This window comes from Patagioenas fasciata, chromosome 3 (genome assembly GCF_037038585.1).
Source record: "Patagioenas fasciata isolate bPatFas1 chromosome 3, bPatFas1.hap1, whole genome shotgun sequence".
NCBI lineage: Eukaryota > Metazoa > Chordata > Aves > Columbiformes > Columbidae > Patagioenas > Patagioenas fasciata.
The window spans coordinates 109,051,267-109,068,035 of NC_092522.1; the positions used below are offsets into that span (position 1 = coordinate 109,051,267).

Below are 16,769 nucleotides of genomic sequence, written 5' to 3' on the forward strand. Positions count from 1 at the left end.
TATTCTCCAATTCTCCTCTCCACCCCACTGGGGCAGGGAGGACTGGTTTAGCTTGGGCTAAACCACAACATCCTCACAGTCTACCCTAGTCAGCCGAAGGGCCTAAATATCAAAACCAAAGTAATGCACTTCAATACAGAGGCTTTCTTTGCCTTTGAGAAACAAAAAAAAAAAAAAAAAAAAACACCACACCACCCACCACCCACTAATTGAAAGTACTTCCAGTATTCTTCAGTTCAGCAAAAGCTTTCCATTTCCAATTAATATATCAATCACTCTAAGCTCGTCTGAAGGAAGGTTTATACTTCCTTCATTTAAACGGTGAACTCCACACTAGTAGTTGGTTGGTAGACTTTCTGTACCCTGTATTTTTTACAGCTTTATGTCCCAGTGGAATACCTGGGAACAGGACAGCCAGATGTATGAAATCATTTCTAGGTCATCAAAAATGCTCTCAACTATCTAGAAACATTTCCTACGAATATGGAGCTCTATTTATGCAACCTCTGGAAATCACATCTCATTGTACTTACCTAGTTCAGGTAGCAGGGAGATCTGAAGTTTCATGAATGAAATAATATCTTTCATTACTGCAGCCAAATAATCTCCAAAATAGCCTATGACATTTAAAGGGTAAAGCTGCTAGTCTCCTTTTAGAAATTAAGTCACCCCCTTCCCAAGGTTTAGCTGGAAAGCGTGATGCAAAGATTATTTCTTTAAAAAAACCCACAAACTATACTTGTAGAAAAAAGTAACAGCTACCAAAAGACCACGTGTAAAGTAACTAAGCCAGAGGACCTGCTCCCAGCTCACCTTTCACGTACCTGCCTCTTCTTAGCTTCTGCTATGCTGAACTTTGTCAGACTCTAAAATGACAGCAAACACACAAAGATTTGTGGAGTTTTATTTTTGTTGTTGTTTGGCTTGGGAGGTTTTTCGTCTGGTTTTGGGATGGGGGTTTTTTGTTTGTTTTTTTGTGGGGTTGAGGATTTTTGTTTGTTTGCCTGTTTCTTTTTTTTTTTTTTTTTTTACAAGTAAGACACTCTAGCAAGGAAGATTATCTCAAAATGATCTTTTAAAAGAACCCTAAAGGAAATGAGATTCTAGTACACACTGATAACATAACGTGTGACGTGGGTTGTTATCTAAGGAAAAGAGAGAGTAGTCAATCCCTTCAAAAAGAACAGTAGCATTAAAATCCTTTAGAAGCAGTTGGCTGTCTAGCTAATACAGTCCAACGCTTATGACCACAAAAGCCTGGAAACAGCATGCGACAGCTTCTTTCCTGCCTGAAGCCAAAAGGGCCTTCCTCTTCCCAAACTTAGGCTGGAGGCTGACCTGCAGAAAACACTTGTAACAGACATGATACAGGAAAACATGAGAGCGCTGAGTACATAGCAGATAAATATCACCAGTTCAAATTCAAAAAAAATGAACGTGTCACTCCTGAACTGGAGATCACGGCAAGGCAATGGGAGTTCACAGACAAAAGGTCAAGGCACCGCAAAACGTTCTATAGAAAGGCAGGAGGGGTAGGCAGAAAGTAGAAGGAAAACAGCAAGGAGCTGCATAGGTTCACAGGAATACAACCATTCTCAGCTAGTGAGGGGGAATGTGTGTACAAGTGATGGAGAACGTGTGTGTATGAGAGGACGGCTAAGTTCAGCATGAAGGACAAAGCAAGTCCGGCAAGAGATGGGTGAAGGTCTTGAAAGCGTAAGACTTACGACGGTCAGTACTCTCTTCACTCAGCATTCAGTTTCCATGACATGCAAAGGATATTATCTTGAAGAAAGTCTAATTTATGCCCAAGCTGATTGAACTAGTTGGCCAGTTTAAAATGCACTAAGAAACTAAAGGGAAGGGTGGTGGGGGATCATGCACTTCTACTTTTCAGAAAGAAAGGGGACCGGGAAATGACTGAACTGTGTAGGAACAATTAACCCCATTAATACTAAAATGAGGACCTGATCTTTAGAAATCTGCAAGTGTCTTAAGGTATTGCTTTAGAATTAGAATTTTAAAAGCAAAACTGAGTATGCAATAAAACAAACCAGTGTGGCCTCAAATACAGCAAACAGGCAAATAAATACTGTGGCTAGAAAAAGATTTGTACAAAAGCAAGTTTGGATTGTTTGAAAAATAGTCTACTCATATATCTTAATAGGTTTTCTTAAGGAAAAATATTTTCGCAAACGCTTTTTCCCAAAGAAAATTTCCCTTTACTTAGGTAACAGCTCAGGCCAGACAGGAGCCAGTAGTGAGCCCTTACCATAAAGAAGGCTAATGGTAATGCAGGCTGCACTAGGCCAGGTATTGCCAGCAGGCCGAGGGAGCTGACCTGTCCTCTCTCCTAAGCACTGGTGGGACCACACCTGGGAGTGCTGCGTCCACTGCACGGTTTTCCAGTACAAGGGAGACATGGACATGCTGGAGAGAGTCCTACAAACATCTGCTAATATAAAGGACTGGAGCATCCCTACTATGAGGAAAGGCTGAGAGAGCTGGGACTGTTAGCCTGAACAAGAGCAGGTTCAGGGGGATCTCATCAATGTATGTAAACACCTGAAGGGGGAGTGCAAAGAGGACAGAGTCAAGTTCTTCTCAGTGGTGTCCAGTGACAGGATCAGAGGCGAAGGGCACAAACAAACATAGGAGGTGCTGTCCAAACAACGGGAAACATTTTTTTTTTTACTGTGAGAGTGACTGAGCACTGGCGTAAGCGCCTCAGGGACTTTGGGAAGTCAGTGGGTGACCTCCAGAGGTTCCTTCCAACTTCAACCATTCTCTGATACTGCAAAGACTTTTCAGCCAATTACAATTAACAAAACAGATTATTTCAGGTAAGCATCATGAAACTAGGATTTGATCCTGTATGAGTCAATCCTAGAACCTCAAGCCCAGAATTTTGCCACTAGAAAATCATATGTTGGCAGAAGAGGCAAAGCAACCAGTTGCTGCAGAGGAAGGTTCGCTGGTGAGCCTGTAACTAGAACTGTCTGGCTAATGTTGAGGTTACCATCCATTTTCTCCCTCTGCCTCACTGGATCTCTTGGCATCTGAAGCATCCAGCATCTATCTGGCAGGAGTCCCATTCTCGAATCCTTCAGGCTCCAAGAGATGGGGTACTCTGAACCTCTCTGGCAAAACCAATCAATATTTCCATCTGCAAAAGATTCCCTTTGACAGACAATCCTTCACTGACCATACTCATAGTTCAAGGACTGTCTGATTAAGTTACCCAATGACAAAGCCTGATTATTCAAAGATAAGAGACTAACAGGTCAGGATGACAATAAATACAGAGTCCATAATTCAAGTACTAAATATTCTCTTTGGGTTGATTGGTCTCCTCCATCTTCACTCAGCTGTCGAATGAACCATCATTTGCAAGAGTTACTTGTTAATCACTACCTACTACAATTCTTAAGCATACCTGCACACAGGGACAGGAACGCTGCAAGAGACCTCATCAACAAGGTGAGCAAAGGCAAGTGACCTTGACCTATGCAGGTTGGTCAGATTATCTGCTCAGTGACTTGATCAAATGCCATTTCAAACATATGTCATCACTGTTAATGACCTGTGACAAGGAAATTGAGGCTTGTATCCAGAACAAACCAGACAGCCTGCCACAGTGTTCCTCTCTGTTTGCAGATGGTGAAGGAGAAAAAGAACAATTAAGACACAGAAACTATCTGCTGATTGCTCACATACTTTCACTCTTACTATAAGAAAATAAATAAATAAAATATGTGATAATGCAACAGTGGAGAAATACACTACAGATAATCAGATGATGGTTTAATTCCACAATGAAAACAAGTACACAACAAGTCATTACTGTCCTGATAAAAAGATACTTTAAACAACAGTGCTGATCGGAAGTTTCCAAGAAATATCTTGAGTAACAGATGTTCCTACATCTAGTTAACACCTATAGCAGAAGATTCAAAATATTAAGAATGATTTTACTTCTTCATTGATTCTGCTCACAAACACATGAAGGTGGTGCTTGTGAGGAATGGTTGTATTAGCCAACACTGGCATTACTTCTACCATTGCCCATTTAACCAATTTTAGAAAGCACTACTTCCCTCATAATCCTATGCATTATTAACAACTGCTAAAATACATGGGATTTACTACTTCCCGTAAAAGTATCTCTTCTACCCTAAGAACTGGACAGGGACCCCATCTTTCTGGAATAAAATACTTCAGTTAGAAGGGACCTACAATGGTCATCTAGTCCAACTGCCTGACCACTTCAGGGCTGACCAGAAGTTGTTGCTAAGGGCATTGTTCAAATGCCTCTGAAACACTGGCAGGACTGGGGCATCAACCACCTCTCTAGCAAGCCCATTCCAGCGTTTGACCACCCTGTCAACAAAGAAATGCTACCTAACATTCAGTCTAAACCTGCCCTCACACAGCTTTGAACTGTTCCCAATCATCCTGTGACTGGACACCAGGACGAAGAACTCAGAACCCCGCTCTCCACATCCCTTCCTCCAGAAGCTGTAGAGAGCAATGAGGTCGCTCTGCAGCCTCCTTTTCTCCAAACTAGACAAGCCCAGTGTCTTTAGCCACATTCCTTCCAGCCCTTCAGAAGTTCTGATTTTTGTGTGTGTTTTAGATGATTGATGTTGTACGTTGTATCTCAATCTTCATTCTTGAGATGGTAGGGTTGAGGAGCAGAAATCATTTTATAGCCTTGAGGTACTTGCACTTCTACACTGCAAAAGCAATACCTTTGCAGGATCTTTGGAAAATGCCCAAAGTAGTTGTATGAATAGCACAGCATAGCTGGCACAACAAACTCAACTCAATCTGCTTCTAGGTGCCTTAGGCTCCTTTATTTAGACCCTTCTACTGGTTATACAGATTGTGTCACATACACTAATTGCTCAAATATGAAGCATGGAAAAATGCCAGAGAAACCAACCAGCTTCCAAAGCCACATATCAAACCAACATCAGAAAAAAGCTTTATTTCAACCAACATTTCAGAAGTCACCTATGAACCAAGTGTTGCTTTATACCCTTTTGAAAAGTTTAGAAATACTTAGCTATTTCATCTTGGAGATACCTTGCCTGAATACAGATGCTGTTACTTCAGACATTTATATAAAACAGAGCAATATCCATTATTCTGCTCTCCAGCAGCTAGAAAGGATGAAGCCACTGACTTCTGACTGTGGCTCTGACAGCAGCTCCAACTCTTCTGGAAAGCTCCCTTAGGCCCAGTAATACAACATAACACATCATGTTCACACAGACCAGTTCTAATTTTGTTACCATATAAAGCAGTAAGAAGTTACTGCAGGGACAGTTCTTAAGAAATTGCAATCACTGCTTACATGAGTTTCTGAAGCCAACTTTCCAGTGTAACGACTGCAGTCAACACAACTGAAAAACAACACCCTCAAGACCATGATTTCATATGAAGGTCCTCTGCCTGCAGAAGAACGTGCCTTTGGTATTTACTGGTCAGCTTTCCAGAGCACCATGGTCACGTAGAGAAAGACAGACAGGTGAGCCTGGACTCCATTTCATTACAACTTGAGACAAAACATGAATCCTGCTTATCAATGAGACCCACATCCACCTTGTAGGAGCTTGAGAGCTGCTCTGAAGACGAAAAGCTCTCTACAGAAGCAATAACACCAACCACAAAAAAATCAGCATTTGATATCAAAGTCAGAAGACATTGATTAGACACTTGGATGATGCCACAGCATATGTTAAACATGGCATCACAAATGGATACCATGGTGGAGGGAAATAAAAGAGGAATACCCAATGAACCAAAAAGCCTGAGACTTACAAAAGAGTTTCCAGAATACGGGATCTTAAACATCACAGAAACTCACAGAAAAGGCAGAATACTAAGAAAAAGAAAGCCAGTTATATTACTTTTGTTTAAAATTATGCATTACTTGTATGCATTGTGCATTTCCATGTGATACGATCTATTAATAAAAGAGATTATTCACTCTTTAAGTAATCATACACTGAAATACCCAGAGGCTCCTTTTTGCAAGTCAACTGACTTCACAGTTGCCGTTGTGCCTGTGATTAGTAACGACTGTGCAACTGCTTAGCACTTGGCTATACTGAGTATTTTTTATTTCATCCCCGGTTTTAACGATATCACCACACTACATTGTCCAAGGTACTTGCATCTTCTTACCAGGTGCGGACACACAGCAAACCAGCTTCAGTAGCATATAGTCAAAATTTCTCAGAGAACAGAACACCAAAAGTTCGATGATCACTTGTCAGATTTAAGACAGGAATGGAGTTATTTACAGTACCCTTTTTTAATTTACCCACTTTCAACATAGTCAGGTGCATCTTTTAAACAGCAAAGTTTGAAATTTATTATCATAAATCAGTAAGTTTCCCCACTAAAAACTATGCCAACCAATACAGAAGGAAATAGGACCCACTGCACCCAGCCCTCTTAGAAATGCCAGGCAATTCATCTGTACTGAAGACAGTATAAGTAAATCCCTTATGTATCTTCTCATGGCACAGAAAAAAAAGAACAGATTTCTTGTTTGAATACTGGAAACACGTTTGTCTTCAAACACATTTGAAAAGTTAACTGAAAGTAAAAGCAAAGTTGAAGTATTCAATAGTCCCTTTATTACTCAGCCTGGCTTCCACCTGTTTCTACTAACTTAAAGACACAAGAGTTCATGTATTTTCTCTTGGTATAGTCTTTGTTTTGTGTGTTTCACCCCTACCACCTTTTTTATTATTGATACTATCTCTTATAAAAAAGGAGGATAGGAAGATGGATTACTACTACATGTTGCCTAACAATGTCTTTTCCTGCCAAAATAATTGTCTCAATTGCAGTTGTTTTATTTCACTTTAAATTGAAATGAGCCTAATAGATTTATGTTAACAAGGCTGAATCTGTGCCATTTCCTTGAAATTTGACAATAATGTGCAATTATTGGGTGGGGGGGAAATTAAAGAATAAAGAAAGCTTTTGTAGCAAGTCCAAATCAGATCACTAAACTGCCTGAAGTCACCTGAAATAAATCTGAAGCTGTAACAGACACTGAAGCAAGACACCAAAAGGAAATGGCTTGCATGCTTATGACAACTGGACTTACCCAGGATTATTTTCATAGTAATGAAGACTCAGGTTTCACAGAGCAACCTGCTTTAGTTGATCCTGCTTTGAAAAGTGTTGGCTGAACTCAGAAATGCTTCCCTCAGCTATTCTGTGATTCTGTGATCTCATCTCTGACTTCCAGTAAAGGCATCTGACCTGCAAAACCTATCAGCTTTAAAAGCTCTAAAAAACTTCTTAACATGTTTAATCACACTGCATTTTAAACTGAAGTAGTTTGTATTTTTTAAATACCAAGTCTTTTTCTTTACAACCACGTTCCCTTGAAGGAAACAAAATACAAACAGAATTTCTGTGTTTTGTTGTGCATCTGTAACAAAAAGTGTCATCACCTCCTACTTCTTCAAATATCTTTTAACTCCAACCCAGACACATGGTACACCACCACCTGCAGTTCTGCAGGCAAACCCAGCCTGCAAAATTTACAGCCAACAGGTGCATTAAGGGCAGTGAAATGATTGTTTGCTGAGCTTGTCATAATTACTCAAGTGGAATTTGTCTCAAAAACAAGATATTTCACCAAAGAATAATAAACTATGCAGAACCACCTAGAAAAGAAACCTGACTATAATATACAGGATCCTTGCATCTAATCTATCACAAGCACTGCTGCTTCAATTCAGTCAACGCCACGCAACCAGAATTTTTAATCAACTCTTATTAGCAGCAGTCTCTGCCAAGAGATGAAGAAGAACACAGCTTTCACTGAACTGTTCTAGATACAATTTATTCTGCCACTTCATTTTGTAGGGAGCCTGATTTATTTGACATCAGTAGTTTGTTGAGGTAATAAACCATGCAGCAACGATGCCATGACTCAGAGCTCATTTGCTGGCAGTCAGGCTGCTTGGCAGCATGACAGGCAGAGTAATGCACCTTGAAGAAGCATCTACAGAGATGCTACAGCTTTCAGAGATTACCAAACAAATACAGAGCCCAGAAAACATGACTTTACTCTCACTGTCAATCTTCTTCTGCAGGATTGATTGTGCTCAACTTCACTTTGAGCACAAAAATTAAAAAAAATTGAGATCTATGAAAGACAAAAAGCCATGGCTACTCAGTCCCAAGCCATCTTACATTCCTGCTTCCCTCCAAGAAAAGGTTGTCCTCTACATGCTTATAGAAATCAAGTACACAGTGTAAAGAAACTACCTATCAATGTAAAGTTTTGGGAAGTAAGAGAACCCTCTTCCAGATAAACATCAATACTCAATAATGTGTAGCTACTTCACAAAACAGAAATCCAGAAATCTTTTCACCTGAGTTTTATCAAGTATGATGATAGAGGACTTACATGCCAACAATATTGCTAAAATGCCTGTTCTTCTGCGAACTCCATTCTGTGAATAACATCATCAACCAAGTCAAAAACAAAATTAAAAAAATAAGAAGGAATTTAAAACCAGACTAATTTAGAATCTTCTCCCTAGAAATACAAAGTATACAATCAAAATATTTTCTAGTTGCATTAAGACAGCATATGTTCCTTTTGTATCCAAGCAACTGAAGTGGCTACAAGACTTCAAAAATGCCATATTTTGCATTGTTGCTTGTTATTTTTATCAGCCTCTACTTAAGGCTCAACCTTCACAAAGCTGCAGACACCACACGCTTCCTGTCCTTCCTTGTTTCTCTCTCTATATATACATGAAACATACACACCGAAGATTAAATAATGTATTCAATCTTTATTTAAAAATAAGGTAAAAGTGATAGGTAGTATAGATAAGGAAATTCCAATTCTCTTTTCATTCCATTTTTGTAATTACAAAAAATATGATCAATAAAGGCCTTTCCATCCAAACATTGCAATTCTAAGAAGGAAAATATATCAAGTTATTTTTCAACTTACACCTTTATTGTTTTAAGTAATACATTGAATTCTATCCAAGAACAGCCAGGAGAGTTACAGGAAATTATCAAAGCTATTTAAAACAAATACTTTCAAAATAAATTCTTAAGGATTACTAGGAAATTCCTTCACAGCTGTTTACTTCAACAAGTACTCACTTTTCAAGTTATTGAATGCAGCCACACATTTCCACGGCTATTTTTGTAATGGTCAGATCTCCAGCACAGAGAATCTCTGCCTGGTGCTAGTCAGTGTTTCCACTCACACTCAAAATACACAAGTCTGATCTCTAGGTAAGGATCAGAAAAATCAAACATATAACAAATTATGAAGATAAATAAGTCAATAAAGCACACTCAATGAAAAAAAAAATAAATCCAAACTCTAGCACTATTAATCCCAGTTTCCAAGCTCCACAAAAACAAAGAGGGGTATGGGATGGAGGCTTGTTGGTTTTTTGTTCAGTTTGGTTTTTAAATTTGGTAGGTCATTTTGAAACCGCATGTGGTTTTGATGAGCAACTTGATGTAGAAGTGATGCAAAGAGTATGTGGGAGGCAGCTATTAAACTTCAAAGAACTATCGGATGTGCTCCATGCAAGTCCTGTCCCCACACGTTACCAAGATAGCAGCAGCAGGATCCAAGAACCTGAGCTGTGCACAGCTAACTCAAGTTAAGACATTCTCAAGTAGATCATCTGATTTAACCATATAATGAGGAAACTTGCCAGTTATGGACAAAATCAACAGCCATGAGAAATTTTAATGAAAACATTAAGCCTATTTCAGATCACAAGTTTCAGTTATCTGTGATAGCTCTGTATTTTTAACTCTGGTTTTTACTTTTTTAATATATGTGTGTAATATAAGCTACATTCTTGAAGAAAAAAAAAAATAGTATTCACCTCTGCAAATAAAACAAGAAAAGTATTTGCCATTGCACACTTAAAACCTCAAAGATTTTATCTAACTAGGAAGACCATCTAGCAGCCAGACTGTATGCTCTGCTATTCAAAAAAAAAAAAAAAAAAAAACCAAAAAAACCCAAAAAACCACAAAAAAACAACCTAACTAACCAACAGGAGAGATGAAGTATCCTTCTGCCTAGAGCCATACTAGTATTTCTTATCATAGAACCATAGAATGGTCTGGATTGGAAGGGACCTTGAAGATCATCTAGTTCCACCCCCCCCCATCATGGGTAGGGACACCTTCCACTAGATCATGTTGCTCAAAGTCCCATCCAACCTGGCCTTGAACACTTCCAGGGATGGGGCACCCACAGCTTCTCTGGGCAGTCTGTTCCAGCACCTCACCACTCTCAGGGTTAATAATTCTTTCTTTATATCTAATATAAATCTCTCCTCTTTCAGGTTAAAGCCATTACCCCCTGTTGTATCACCACATGCCCTTGTAAAACATCCCTCTCCAGTTTTCCTGTAGGTCCCCTTTAGGTACTGAGAGGCTGCTTACAGGAGGCCACCCTGGAGCCTTCTCTTCTCCAGGCGGAACACCACCAACCCTCTCAGCCTGTCCTCACAGAAGAGGTGTTCCAGCCTTCTGATCATCTTCATGGCCCTTCTCTGGACTTACTCCAACAGGTCCACATCCTTATTGTGTTGGGGGCCTCCAGCAGCTGTACTGCAGGTGGGGTCTCACAAGAGCAGAGCAGAGGGGCAGAATCACCTCCCTCAACTTGCTGATCACACTTCTATTGATGCAGCCTAGGATCTGGTTTTCTGGCTTTCAGGCTTTCTGGGCTGTGTGCACATATTACCAGGTCATGTCGAACTTCCCATTAACCAACACCCCAAAGTCCTTCTCCTCAGGGCTGCTCTCCATCCATTCTCCATCCAGCCTGTATTTGTGCTTGGGACTGCCCCACCTCATGTGCAGGACCTTGCACTTGGCCTTGTTGAGCTTCACAAGGTTCACACAGACCCGCCTCTCCAGGCTGCCAAGGTCTCTCTAGATGGCATCCCTTCCCACTAGCATGTCGACTGCACCACACAGCTTAGTGTTGTCAACAAAATTTCCTGATGGTGCACTCAGACCCATTGCCTTCACTTGGACATTGAGCTATTGACTGCAACCATTCAGCCAATTCTCTGTACACCGAGTGATCCATCCATGAAATCCATGTCTCTCCCATCTAGAAGCAATTATGTTGTGTGTGAAAGCATCAAATGCTTTACGTAAGTCCAGGTAGATCATGTCAGTTGCTCTTATCCATCCAACCCTGTAATCCTGCCGTAAAAGGCCATCAGATTTGTCAGGCACAGTTTGCCCTTAGTGAAGCCATGTTGGCTGTCATGAATTGCCTCCTTGTTTTCCATGTACCTCGGCAGAGTTTCCAGGAGGATCTGCTCCATGATCTTGTCAGGCACAGAGGTAAAACTGACTGGCCTGCGGTTTCCCAAGGCTTCCTTTTTCCCATTTTTAAAAATGGGGTTTATGATTCCCCTTTCCAGTCAGCAGGAACTTTTCCAGACTGCCACAGTTTCTCAAATATGATGGACAGTGGCTTAGCAAATTAATCCACCAGTTGCCTCAGGACCTGTGGATGCATCTCACCAGGTCCCTTGGACTTGTGCACCTTCAGGTTCCTTAGGTGGTCTCAAACTTGATCTTCTCCTACAGTGGTTCTTCATTCTCTCAGTCCCTGCCTTAACACTTGCTGGTGAAGACTGAGGCACAAAAGTCATTGAGTACCTCAATGTTCTATACATCCTGGGGAACGAGGTCTCCAATTTCCTTCCAAAGAGGGCCCACATTTTTCCTAGTATTCCTTTTATCACCAACATACCTACAGAAGCTATTTCTGTTGCCCTTGACATCCTTGGCCAGATTTAATTCTTTCAGGGCTCTAGCTTTTCTGACCTGATCCCTGGCTGCTCAGACACTTTCTCTATATTCCTACCAGGCTACCTGTCCTCGCTTCCACCCTCTGTAGGTTTCCCTTCTGTGTTTGAGTTTGTCCAGGAGCTCTTTGTTCATCCATGCAGGATACATGGTGGTTTTGCCTGACTTCTTTGTTGGGATGCATCGTTCCTGAGCTTGGAGGAGGTGATCCTTGAATATTAACCAGTTTCCTTGGGCCCCTCTTCCCTCCAGGCCTTTATTCCATGGTACTCTAGCAAACAGATCCCTGAAGAGGCAGAAATCCACTCTCCTGAAGCCCAGGGTAGCAAGCTTGCTGTGCACTCTTCCCGCTGCCTTAAGGATCTTGAACTCCACCATTTCATGGTCACCGCATCCAATGCTGCCCTTGAGCTTCACATTCCCCACCAGCCCCTCCTTGTTGTTCTGACAGCAGAAAAGAGTTTCCACGTAAAGGAAAATAGCGATCTTGTTCTCAATACTATTAACTCAATTTTTTGTAATGCTTTGTCTGCTAAAATAGAAATTCTCTGCATTATTGTCTCCAATATAAATGCATTACTGTCTTGTAGTTCCTTGATAAGAACCCAACAAGGTTCTTAACAATACTTGGTTTCAGTCTCCCAAATCATTGCTATGGCTCTTCACATTAGATTCAGTATTTCCAAATCATTCCTTAATCCCGGCTACTAGAAAGGGGCAAAATTCTACAATCTCACTGCTTCTCTGGAAATAAAAAAACTGATCATCTTTTTTGTATCTCAAAGATTTGCACTAGCTATTTTAGTTACAACACTGCTCATGCTGAGACAGCCGCATATAATGACCATCTACCCTTTCACAGAGGGAAATCGACAAGTGCAACCTCTTTTCTTTGAGAAAAGACATATCACTTCAAAATGGAAAACTGATTCTTTTTATCTAATAATGATTGAAATATGCTCCTAAATACAGCCATTCATTAGTGCTGGTGTTTATTTCTAATAGAAAGGGCTAAGATTTCTATGCATACTGTAGGAATTGTACTGTTTAATATGTATTTGATTCTCATTTATTAAAAAACCTACTTTTTAATTGTTTTTTAATTAAACACAAACTTTACAATTATAAGTAGGGTTTTCTTGCCATTAACATAGATCTGATAAGACAACAAAAATGCTTGCAGTGACAGAACAGTACTTGTTCTTCCAGTCGTGTTATTTAAGACTACAGAACCAATAGATCTCATCTTCCTCCATTTTGCATTTATACCTGGTTGAATGATGAGAATATACTTAATATTCTTCAGCTCTCATTAGTTTCTTGAAATAAGTTTCTCATTTGCACTAATCATAGAAGCAGAAGTGCAGAAACATTGAGTTTACATATGCAGAGCAGTTCATAGCTACTAGTACTTCAAATTCTGAATCCAACTATTCTCAGTGCTATACCCGTTGTCCTTTGGCAGCTACCTATGTAAAGACATTTTTATTCCAGTTACATCAATTACAAATTTGTAACTGAGAACTTACACCAGATAGTTTATGGTTGTCTGCGTGCCCTCACACCAAAGAACTGTAATCATATTGGCAGGCTTCCAATCCTAGATTTGCTAAAAATTATTATTAGAAATTGATAGCATTTCTTAGTCAAAACCTTAATGATTTTTAGATATTGTTATTTCAGTCTGATTTGATGGTGACTAATTTAGATGTTGCTTCAGATCCTCTTTTGCAGATTAAAAAGATTTTTATCCATATTGTGTATGTTCCTCATAGACCAAGACATCTGTGATCAAACCAAAAGCAGACAGCAATTGAGAAAAACCCACACACACATACACACACAAAAACCACACAAAAACTTACATTCACCTTGATCAAGGGCCTTTAGAAAAGACAGAAGTTCAAAAAACAGCATAACTCCCATTTTCAAAAATCATGTCAGCTTATGAATGTTCTCACTTCTGAAGAGACAAAGATGCTTAAGAAAACCTTGCCAATAATTCACAGGAGGAGTGAAAGTAGTTTGCTTGATCCATTTTGTATTGCACTGAAACCACAACTTCTAAACACTACCTAGCATTTTTCACAGCAATCAAGTTGTAGGCTAACTAGCAAACTTGTCTATCGACAAGTTATGACATTCAGCATTATTAAAAGCCTGGCTGACAAATTAAGTGTCTCAATTAACATCCTGAGTGAATTTGCTTACTCAGATGAACATGATTTATTCATCTCTTAATCCGAGATTGCTAAAATCAAATAATCAAATCTCCTCCACCCCTCCTTTCCCAAATCTCCCGCTGTTTGTCAAAGCCACTGCAAGGAGCGAAGGAAAAGGGCCCAAGGCATTGCTCTGTCCTGGCTCTGGCTGTGCAGGGGAAGGAACTTAATACAGACTAATGTTCCCAAATCCCAAGGGAAGGGATGACCAGGAAGCTCCTCCACAAGGGCCAGACCAGGTAAAACCAAAGTTGTTTAAATATCACTTCACATTACCATGTTCAAACAGCTCACATATGTGAATGCAGATACACCACAAAGAATTGTATGTACATCAAAATAAAATAGAAACACGGAACAGCCAAGGTTGGGAGGGACCTCAGGAGGTCATCTGGTCCAACCCCCAAGGCCACCCAGAGCCAGCTGCCCAGGACCATGCCCTTACAGCTTCTGAATATCTCTAAGGTGGGAGATTCCACAGCCTCTCTCACAGTAAACAGAAGTGTTTCCTGCTGTTCGGATGGCACCTTCTGTGTTTCAGTTTGTGCCCATCACCTCTGGTCCTGTCACTGGGCACCACTGAGAGGCTGGCTCTCTCCTTCAGGTATTTACACACATGGATGAGATCCCACTGAGCCTTCTCCAGGCTCAACAGTCCCAGCTTCTTCGGCCTCTCCTCCCAGGAGAGACATTCCAGTCCCTTCAGCAGCTCTGTGGCCCTTGTGGCACGCACACACGCACACACGCACACGTCAGCTCCTTACAGATTTACTGCTATTATCTCAGGTCTCTGGATCCCTCATAAATCTACTTTTTGTAACTTAAATGTGCCAGAAAACAGATAAGTATTTTTTTTTCTTTTCTAAAGACAGAAATCACCTCCTTAAGTCTTGGTAGTTCAACTCCAACCTCTGGAACAAGAAACTATCATACTTTAAGTATAAAACAGAAGATATCAGACATGAATATCATGTCTATCACTTGATTTTAAATTAGCACATTTAAGAAATTTAAATGACCAATTCAACAGGAATTATTTTTACACGGATTTATTTTCTACACTGACACAGCTGGGACTTCTATATATTGTCAGTGAAGTCACCGAAAAAACTACTGACTCCAGTGAAGCAACTGTGAGCCCTGTGATTAACTTTCCCCACAGGCTGAGCAACATTATTTACCAACCATAAAATGAACAATCAAGTCAAGAGAGAAAGAGTTACCTAGAAACCTTAAAACCCCTGTCAATCAAAACACATGTGCAAGCATTGCTTACATAGCTCTTAGCTAACAGTAGCCAAATGCTTTAAGGAAAAACCTTGTGGCATTTGGGATTTTGTATTTTAAGAGGAGTAGAAGAATTTCTAAGAAAAAAAAAAACTAGCATAACATCAGTTACCAAATGCAAATTCATTGAAATTGGGAACCTGTTTAAACACATTTTTCAGTTTCAAATTACCTGAGCCATAAAAGCATCAAATAAATATTAAGATAGCTTAGTCACAAAATAAAAGATAAGAGCTAAAAGATAAGAGCTAAAATTGATCAATTTTTGTTAAAACCAAGTCTCAAGTAACTCATTTTCTGTTAATTAACTGTGCTCTAAAGTTGCTAAAATATAAAGGTGAGGTTTTCTTCAATATGGTCAGTTCTTCCCCCCCTGCCCCACAACCCTCAGGGTTTTATCCTTTTCTTTCTTCTCACACTCGCCTCCCTTTTCTGTTGTTCAAGTAAGGCCTTAATGTATTGTTAAGACCAACATGGAAGCAACAGCTGCACAAGGTTCAGTTCCCTGAGGAAAATCACAAAGGTAGGAACCTTGTAGAGCAGAGACTTTAAGGATCCAAAATAAAACAACAGAGGTTTAGAAGAGTATCAGTCTCAGACTTGAAAGTCTGCTTTGGGGAACACAGAAGTTTATCAAAAACCTTTCCTTGCTTTAGATGGTAAGGAAAGCCAGCATCCCCAGCACACAGCAGCTGAACTGATAAGTAGTCCAAGAACTTCAGTTGCTTCTTATCTGTTTAAACAATTTTTAGAAAGGCTGGAGAGACTGAGGAACTGTATTAGGAGATGATGGAAGCTGGAAGGAAATGGTTTTCATAATCCATACACTCATGAAATCCACATTACACCAGGCAGGGCAGGTAAAGAAATAGGAAACTTGCTTCAGTGAGTGAATTTAGATAATAGACAAAAAATATTTTGTACACTACAAAAGTGCTTTTCCAATACAAAAATAATTTGGATCCATATTTACATGTTTGATGTTTTACAGTTTCCAAATTAAAGAAGCTTATGAACAATACAAATAACCTCTAACTAGAACTACCAGCCAATGGGTCCCTCTGTGATGTACAAAGTAGATGCCCAAACTTGGGCTATGCAGGTATATATGCATACTCTGATTAGATAGGTAGGTATACACGCACATGCAGCAGCAAAACATTCAAAGGGCCCTCCACCAGTCCTGAGGCCAGGCGGTACCAGCTGCATCCTGCAATACAGCACTCAACCTTAAATTACCCCTGGGCTCCGTGTGACATGTTTTGGTTCTTTTACCAGGATCTTTCCTGACAGCCTCACACACCTCAGGAACCTATTCAAGCAAGGATTTACTATTTTACTAAACATTTATGCAGGAATTAACACAGTGGGAACCTAATTTAGCTCTGATCTCTA

General features: G+C 40.0%; 1 protein-coding gene across 1 annotated transcript in view; it reads right to left on the reverse strand.

Annotated features, from left to right (window-relative positions):
* MBOAT2 (membrane bound glycerophospholipid O-acyltransferase 2) overlaps positions 1–16,769 on the reverse strand; it is a 97,425-nt gene that overhangs the window by 59,139 nt on the left and 21,517 nt on the right. The window lies entirely within an intron of this gene.